The 7727-nt window shown below is 33.1% G+C and overlaps 1 pseudogene; it reads right to left on the bottom strand.

Annotated features, from left to right (window-relative positions):
• Nucleotides 1–753: 753 nt before the first annotated feature.
• LOC107710973 (ectonucleotide pyrophosphatase/phosphodiesterase family member 7-like) lies at nucleotides 754–5381 on the bottom strand (annotated as a pseudogene).
• Nucleotides 5382–7727: the final 2346 nt, after the last annotated feature.

The raw sequence follows: 7727 nt of genomic DNA, 5'->3' as shown, positions 1-7727 counted from the left end.
GACCGAGGCCGATTGATGGTTGTTTTGTATTTCTTCCATTTCCGAATAATCGCACCAACAGTTGTCTCCTTCTCACCAAGCTTCTTGCTGATGGTCTTGTAGCCCATTCAAGCCTTGTGCAGATATACAATCTTGTCTCGGACATCCTTTGACAGCTCTTTGGTCTTGCCCATTGTGGTGGGAGAGGTTGGAATGGAAGATACAGGGCAGGACTAAACTGTGTTCCACATGGGCACATAACCAATCTGTGGGAGCCAGAATTCTTGCTGGTTGGTAGGGGGATCAAATACTTATTCCACTCACTGAAATGCAAATCAATCTCTAACCTTTATATAATGTGTTTTTTCTAGATTTTTTTGGTTGATATTCTGTCTCTATCTGTTAAAATAAACCAACCATAAAAATTACAGACCCTTCATTGCTTTGTAAGTGGGCAAACTTACAAAATCAGCAGGGGATCAAATAAATATTTCCCCCATTGTATATTGTAATAAATCAATAAAAAAAATCTGAGGTCAGTAAAGATGAAAATGTTAAAACAATGTAAAATAAAGTAACAGTGAAAATGAGAGACAAATTAAAATGTTATAAAAATAGTGTAATGATAGCAATAATACAGTCAATGACTGAATAAGGCAAACCCCAAGCTTCCTTTTCCTTAGTCAAAAATACTTCAAATGACAAAATACTAATTTTATTTAATATAAAATGACATTGAAACAAGTGATTTTGATAAATTAACAGACAGCAGCAATAATATTGTTTGTACTACAAAATGTTGGTGTGTGTGTCTTCCTCTGGATTCCTCGTTCTAAAATGCTGTTTGTTTTGTTTCAGCGTGACACTTGTCAATCTTCCCCTCGTCTGTGGAACTGTACAGTAAACCAAGAAAACAAAACACATCCAGATCATTCAGTGCAACATTCAAGATCTTGTCTGTAAAGGCAAAATTAGGTTAGTAATGATGTAATGAATGTTAGGAATTTTTATTTCTTTATCTCTTTAATAATAATTGTAAAAAAAAAAAAAAACAAACAAAAAAAAAAACTTTTATTTAGTCTCTTTTGAGCAGAATGAGCTAAATAAAGCTGCGGCAGTATAATAAACATGATTTTATGGATGTATGATTCACTCAACTAATGATGCGATACAATTCATAATACTGGTTTCACAATATGATTTTCTCACCTTTTTTTAACAAAATGAGATTTAAGACAAACTCTAAATGAAAAGGTGTCCATCGTTACATCCCTACCTGCTTTTGTTCCCCCTGCGTTTGTGAATACCACGGCTTAAGAGAACAACAAAGACAATGAACAGAAAACCAGCCACAGATCCCAGACCAATGAAAACACTGCTGAGAATATCATCACCAGACGAGCCTTCATCTGAAACACAAGAAATATTCATTAGACAGACAGACAGACAGACAGTCAGACAGATAGATAGATAGACAGACAGACAGATAGATAGATAGATAGATAGATAGATAGATAGATAGATAGATAGATAGATAGATAGATAGATAGATAGATAGATAGATAGATAGATAGATAGATAGATAGATAGATAGATAGATAGATAGATAGATAGATAGATAGATAGATAGATAGATAGATAGATAGATAGATAGATAGATAGATAGATAGATAGATAGATAGATAGATAGATAGATAGATAGATAGATAGATAGATAGATAGATAGATAGATAGATAGATAGATAGATAGATAGATAGATAGATAGATAGATAGATAGATAGATAGATAGATAGATAGATAGATAGATAGATAGATAGATAGATAGATAGATAGATAGATAGATAGATAGATAGATAGATAGATAGATAGATAGATAGATAGATAGATAGATAGATAGATAGATAGATAGATAGATAGATAGATAGATAGATAGATAGATAGATAGATAGATAGATAGATAGATAGATAGATAGATAGATAGATAGATAGATAGATAGATAGATAGATAGATAGATAGATAGATAGATAGATAGATAGATAGATAGATAGATAGATAGATAGATAGATAGATAGATAGATAGATAGATAGATAGATAGATAGATAGATAGATAGATAGATAGATAGATAGATAGATAGATAGATAGATAGATAGATAGATAGATAGATAGATAGATAGATAGATAGATAGATAGATAGATAGATAGATAGATAGATAGATAGATAGATAGACAGACAGATGTGTATGAACAGATGTTCTCACTCTCTGTCTGTATGGAGGAGGTCAGCATGTGTCGTGTGGCGTTCAGGTGTCCGTCGTTGGGTTCAGGTGTGATTTTCAGCAGGTGGCACATCAGCGGGTAAATGTTGACCGTTTCAAACGGCCCCACCTCCAGATTCTTTTGGAAATCCGGCCCCATGGCCCTGAAGAACGGCTTCATGTCCAGAGCCTGGTTATCATAGCCATGCTCCCCCTTATGAAACTGCACTGGGAAATACTGCAGGAAAACAGAGTATAAAGGCACATGAACAAATGCATATTTATTGAAACCATCAGCACCCAAAATATACACTTTTACAGCAGGGTTATTACACTAAACTAAAACTGAAACTAAAATTAAAACCATTAAAAAAAACATTTCTGTTACTTGAAATAAAATTAATGTGAATGGAAATCCAATTAAATATTTCAGCTTGTTGCCAAAGCAAAATGTCTAATTTTAATGTAGTTTAACTTGATGTACTAAAACTAAAACTAAAATAAAAAAAAATTATAAAAAAACTATAGACATAAAATAAACAAAAATGATTAAAAATAACAACAAAAATCACAGCAAAAGTACTAAAATGTTAACTAAAATTAAAATGAAATTAAAAGGAAAATATAAAATGAAATTAAAAGGAAAATATAAAATGAAAAACTGATTCAAAATACTAATAAAAACTATAATAGTATCTCAATGATAATAAAAAATAAAATAAACACTGCTTTACAGTGATAATTTTATGTTTGAAATGAAATGCTGTATTAATGACTATTATATGCATACTGCCTAGTTTAAAAATAGAATGTAAGCCAGCATGCTAAACTAAATTTTAAATGGAAGAATATTTGTCACATGACAAATATTATTTAGTACGTATTTAATTCAGCAAGTGGCATTGAGTTATTTGCTTGGAAATAAATATGAGCATTTTTAGTCAAATTTATTGAAAGACGACTAACTTTTCAGAGTTCAGTCATCTAATGAGAAAAGAAAAATAAGTTCAGTTATTTACAAAACATCTGGTTCAAACATAACACTGGAAATGTTCTGCTGGATACTGAACATTTTGACTAAAGCAGAAGATCATCGTTATTTCATGCATATTTGCTCATTGCGTGCAGTATACTACAGACACAGAGTAGTATGGTGGATTGCTATTTGAAACAGCAGAGGGCGATGCAGATCAGCTGATTGGTCTTATGGTTATGGTCTGGCGTTGTCATGGCAACACGTGGCTTGTGGGTGCAGTTAACCTGTGAAGCCCCCAGATAGAGATGGTCAATAAAAGCAGCTGCTGAATCTTTCAACTAAAGTATAAGTTTGATTTGGCTCTAGGTTCATGCTGTGGTTAATGAAACGTTTGGGATGCCAAGGTGTCTGACTTTGTGTGATTTTCTCATGGTTTGCAGCAGCAGTGTTCATAAACGCTTGTTAGTATGCCACACTTGTAAAACTGACCTCTGACATCTGTAGGTCAAAGGTCAACAGGAGCCCGAAGCGTCCATGCGCTTGACCTGACCTCTTGGGTCATCGTGGGAACAGAGTATTGATCGATTGATTGCCAGCAGTGTAAAGATGAGTCAAGGGCAAAAAAAACTTTTTACATCATAGATTTCAACCAATTGATTTAGTTTGGTTTGAATGCTTGTGATTAGATTTAAATAATTAATGTTTTCATCCTCAAGGAGCAAACTTTTTGCATTTTTATGGATATAAGTTACAACAGAAAGGCTTTTCACCAAAGCATGTCCATATATATATATATATATACAGTATATGTATATGTAAAGAAAAGGAAGCCTATTTTAAGACTATTAGTTAGCCAATAAAATTATAAATATTTATTGGCATTACAGAATTGTATGCCAATGTAATATCATTAAAATATTACAGTGTAAATTAAAAAAAAAAATACAGTGTAAAATCTCTCAGTGGTTCTAAGTAGACTAAGTTTTATTTAGGCAAATATAACTTCTTTATTTATTTTGATTGTTAGGATGATTTCTGACAGTTTTACTGAGATTCACCCAAAAAGATATGTACTACTCAAATATCAGATTAATATGTCATTAATAGAATTATTATTATTTTCATGATGATTTAGCACAATTACCCCCAAATTCCCATTACAGTAATGCAAAATATTTATTTATAATAAATTTTGTATTTTATTTTCACTATTTTCATGGTGATTTAGTACCACAAATTCTCATTACTGTACAGCAATTTCATTCATTCATTTTATATTTTTTATTTAGAATTCATTTTGTAACTTTTTATCTATTATTTTCAAGGCAATTTACAACATTTAACCCCTAATTCTCATTACTGAAATGCAAATTTAGTTATTTACTTGTTTGTTTGTCTGTCTGTCTGCTTGCTTGTTTGCTTATGTTTAATTAAATAATGTTTAATTAATTAATGCTTGTTAATTTCTTGATGAACATGATGAAAACTTGCATTAAGCTGTAAATGAAAAGCTCACCCCATTGATGACGTATCCTGGATCGGCCCAGAGGATGATGGGTAATATGCGGTCATTATGAGAGTAATGCAGGCGAGCGGGAATCTCCTCTTTCTTATAGACATGTAGATGCGGGTGAGCGCCTTTCAGGGCGCTGAACACTTTATCAAGTCATCCTTCTTTAGGCAGCAGGAGTCCCACCGGTCCGAAGTCCACGATATGAAAGTCCAGATCTCTGAAAGAGAAGCCGGGGATCTTGGACAGGACGATCTCGTCCACCAGCCCGTTGCGGTAGACGGTGCTCATGCCGTGATCGGCCGTGATGATGATGTTGAGCCGCTCGCTCAGGCCGTTTTTCTCGGCCGTGCTCCGCAGGTAACCAACCGTACGGTCCACCTGTCGGACCATCGCCCTGCGCTGGGGGGAGTCCGGCCCGTACTTGTGTCCCGTGCTGTCAGGCTCACCGAAGTACATGGACACGAAGTCCAGGTCCTGCTCCCCGAACCAAGATTTCATCACTTTGTCTACGTTCTCTCGCCAGGCCGTTTCGTTACTGTAATTGTAGTTTTCAGGCTCCACTTCTCTCACAACAGCACTTTCACCCTGATAAGTGGACACCGTTCCAGGAAAGTGAAGGGAACCAGCCTTCAGACCCTTTTTTGGGAAAAACATTAGTATTTATTTACCAAACACTTGCTTATTCAGTGCAACTCAGGGTTATTATAGTTAACAATAACTAAAACCATAAAACATTTTTTTTTTAAATAGAGTAAAAGTTAATTGAAACAAAATAAAACAAATTAAACTTATTTTAATTCAGCTAGTTCCCAAGATAACATCTCTCATTCTAGATTAACTTAATGTACTCACATAATTAAAACTGAAATTAAAAATAATAAAATAATAATAAAAACTATATAGACAGAAAAAATATATATATTTATATGTGTAAAAAAAAAAAAACTTAACTGAAATAAAAATAAAAAAAACTAATAAATTAATTCCACTAAAGTGAAAACTAAATATTTAAATGAAATCTAAATAATACAAAAAAAATCAATAAAACAGTATTTCATTGATACTAAAATAACACCAAAAATTTTAATTCTGTTATTATATACTCAGTCTCTTGTTGTTTTTAAACCATTGAACACAAAATAGCCTATCCATATATTTTTTTTAATAACATGCATTCATATTTTGCATATTTGCAATTTGTCTGTTAATGAGCCTTGTTTGGAGCTTAACATATCTTGGTCATAATATGCGTCTGTTGCCTAGACAGGAGAAGCTTTGAGATGCTTTAAAACACTTGTTTTTAAGAGGAACGAGGAAAGAAAGTCATGGTACAGCATGAGAAATGATCACAGAAATTACCTTTAAATTGCTTCGCTCAAAGGCACAGTGGTGGTAGTTCATGCATCACCCGTTTTAAAGGATTTACTGTGTGCAAATCATCAAATGAGACTGCATTTCTGAGCTGGAAATAATTCATTTGACTCATTTGAGATTAATTCAGCTGAATCCCTTGTGTGATTCTGGTTGTATATGCAGAGGTTACTGGAGAAAATTAAATAAGGCAATCAAGATGATTCAAAGTGAAGTGTTTCTGGTTATCTGCAGACTCTTTGCTTGTGGGAAATAAGTGTCCAATTGAAATTGCCCTCTATAACCAACCCCGGAAATGTACTCAATATATGGTCATCTATATTCAATATTAATGTTAAATCGGTTTATTTTACTACATCGCCCCCTTGGAATGATAAGGTTCTATCTGCATTCTGAGCAATTTTGAGATATTGAGCTTCATAGTTTTTGCATTCCATAGACATCTGTAGATAGAACCGTTTTTGTTTTCTAAAAAAAAGGCCCAAAATGTACACAGCTTACAATATTCAATATTAATGTTAAATCGGTTTATTTTACTACATCGCCCCCTTGGAATGATAAGGTTCTATCTGCATTCTGAGCAATTTTGAGATATTGAGCTTCATAGTTTTTGCATTCCATAGACATCTGTAGATAGAACCGTTTTTGTTTTCTAAAAAAAAGGCCCAAAATGTACCTTACTTACAAAAGAAACATCACATAATGTAAATAAGTTGTCACAGAATAAGAATATGTGAATAACTCCGATAGAACCTTATAATTCCAAGGCGACGACATATATATATATATATATGTCGTCGCCTTGGAATTATACACACACACATATACAGTGAGAAATTGTGAAAATGTTTTTTGCATTTTGTATTTTTTGCATATTTGTTACACTTAAAAGATTCAGATCATCAAACAAATTTTGACATTACTCAAAGATAACCCGAGTAAATACAAAATGCAGTTTTGAAATAATGATTTCATTTATTAAGGGAAAAAAGCTGTCCAAACCTGCCTGGCACTACATGAAAAAGTAATTGCCCCCTAAATCTAATAACTGGTTGTGCCACGCTTTGCAGCAACAACTGCAATCAAGCGTTTGCGATAAATGGCAATGAGTCTTTCACAGGAATTTTGGCCCACTCTTCTTTACAGAATTGTTTTCATTCAGCCACATTGGAGAGTTTTTGAGCATGAATGGACTGTTTAAGGTCATGCTACAGCATCTCAACCAGATTTAAGCAGAGGCGGACAAAGTACACAACTGCATTACTTGAGTGAAAGTACAGATACTACTGGTCAAATACTACTCCACTACAAGTGAAAGTTGTAAAGACAGGTTTTTACTTAAGTTAAAGTACGAAAGTACATGCTTTTAAAAGTACTAAAGTATCAAAAGTAAAAAGTAAATGCATTGTTTTATTGTCACATTGTTGTATACTTACAATACCTTATGCCACTAATGCAACCTACTGAATACACTGATTAGCTTGTATTATCTTTGGAATTAAGAGCTTTTATGTTACCAAACCTATAGAAATGGAACAACTGAATGAAGATAATCAACTTTATTTTTTATTTAACACTCCTACAACGACATTGAACTCATTGTAATACTTGTTTAAAAGTTACAAAGTT

Source organism: Sinocyclocheilus rhinocerous, unplaced genomic scaffold (genome assembly GCF_001515625.1).
Source record: "Sinocyclocheilus rhinocerous isolate Xijiao unplaced genomic scaffold, SAMN03320098_v1.1 scaffold146, whole genome shotgun sequence".
NCBI lineage: Eukaryota > Metazoa > Chordata > Actinopteri > Cypriniformes > Cyprinidae > Sinocyclocheilus > Sinocyclocheilus rhinocerous.
This window is presented reverse-complemented; position numbering and strand designations above follow the sequence as displayed.